This window comes from Heliconius melpomene, chromosome 13 (genome assembly GCF_056956725.1).
Source record: "Heliconius melpomene rosina isolate 202511_hmr_F chromosome 13, ASM5695672v1, whole genome shotgun sequence".
Classification (NCBI taxonomy): Eukaryota; Metazoa; Arthropoda; class Insecta; order Lepidoptera; family Nymphalidae; genus Heliconius; species Heliconius melpomene.
The window spans coordinates 10,454,849-10,457,058 of NC_140401.1; positions in this window are offsets into that span (position 1 = coordinate 10,454,849).

The following is a 2,210-nucleotide window of genomic DNA, read 5'->3' on the forward strand; positions in this document are numbered from 1 at the left end:
AATGACCGAGTGACCGGTGATCGCGACGTGAAGCGACGGGTGGCCACCGCATCGCCTATTTAAGCTGGACTTGACAAGCCATCTATTTTTTCTGAACTTTCTATAATGTTGTGTGGTTGGCTTCACTGTTACTGTAAAAGGGAAAAAGCGAAAATAATGGCCATTTTATGAGCTTCGAAACGGCCAAACTATATTTATCGTCTAGTCTTAATGTCAACACTATAAGTAAGGAACAAATATTATGTGATAAAAACTTGTTTAGTCTAAATATTACACTTAATGACATAGTAGAAATTCGACTATTGATTTAAAAGGACACTTATTACACAGTATAATTTGCGAAACTCAGTAAATAATGATGTTAATTTCAAAGGATAAATTTATTTTATGTTTTTCTTAAATATCATTCACACAGAAACATGGATTTATAAATATATTTTTGCGTTCCATACTATTATAAAACATCTTCCGTATATTATGTATTTATAATCTGTACATATGATAGAATTATATGTATTTATCATCAAATACAGTATATTATTACAAGTTATCTTAAGATAGGTTAGCTATATAGTAATAGTCTCTTCCCTTTTAACTTCACGCACGTGTTGAGTGGCGGAGCTCAACGCCGCATTTTGGTTGACATTTAATAATTAAAATTGCTAAAGTTAATTCTGTAATTGTAAATTCTTCTAACAAGGGTACTTCTTACCCTTTGGTTACATTTATTAGTGGCATATACTCGTATAACTCAGATTTTTTGACCAAAAAAGGATGGCGTGACTTATTATTAGTTTCTCTCTATATAATAAAAGACAAACAAATATTTTAATAGAATTTCATGTAATTATGTATAAACACTTGAATAGCAGTACTAACCATAATTTCAGTTAGTTTCTCTAGTTTTTCGTCGTCTGAAGCTTGGAAGGTCCTAATTATCGTCGGCCACTCACCGTCCTTTGATCACGTGCCTTTGATCGAAACTCGGTTATTTCCGAGTAAAACGGACATCTAAAATTATTCTTATAGTTTTCTTTCATTTATAAACACGTTTATATGATTTTTTGTTACAAATCTAACTATACGAAATTCCTGAGGCTGTGGTAGTTTTCCTTACTGCAAAAGTCTAAAACGCGTAATACTGGTAGAATTAACAGTTCCATGGTAAACAAATACTCTCAAAGACAATAACTTTAAAGTAAATAAATACTTCAAAATGAGTTCATTTCTAAGCGGGTAAAGTATATAGGTGCGCGATGTATAACATCAAAATCTCTATAGCTGGCTGAAAGATCTCGTCGTTGTCTTGGTCTAAAATTACTATAAATTGATTTTAATATTTTAGATTGGATTATATAAATATATTTTTAAAATCATCTTATAAAAATTAAGAAATATCATTCGAAATTAATTTGGATATACTAAATTAAGATTCAATAAAAACACCTCAGCAACGACCAACGAGCTCGCTAGTCCACCCAAGCGTAGTTACACCGATTTCCTTTGACAGAAAACTTGTTAGAGTCCATATTAAAATTCAAAAACGACTGGCAACTCAGCGCCCGATTCCCCAAAACATTATTCAGTGGATTTGAATAATGATTTTGTTTTACTCACACCTTACCTTTGCCTTAATGTATGCGAAGATCTAAGCCCTGTGCTAACTTGGTAACGTGATTTTTGGGACTTAAACACTTTTAAACTTAATTTTGTGGACATTTTAAAGTTTTGGAGCCTTTAGCGAGTCTTTTGTGGTGTATTTTGTAAATTAGGTTTCGTATTATGTAAAATTTTGAATGGGTTTCGCCTGAGGTATTGTGTCTGTTTGTAATTGTTGGGTAATATAGATAAGGTTATAGAAGCTTACTTCTATCCAGTGTCATACTATGTTTTTTCTTATTATTTTACTTATTCGTATGTGTTTTATTTCAATTAATACGCTTTTTTAAATTTAATTGTAACTGTGTAAAGTAAGAAATTGAATTTGACTCTTATGAAACTTGGCAGTTATACAGAGCTTAGGTAACGATACATCAATATGGTAACATTGAGTCAGGATCTGAAAAATGGAACTCTTGGGAGATTACTTGGGAGTAAGTCTTGGTTTTGAAAATCGTGTTTCTTAAGTTTTTATACACAATATATTTTATTAAATCAACAACTGAAAAGTGAAAAACAGAATGCCTTCAATAGAAAGCCCTACTTTCCAA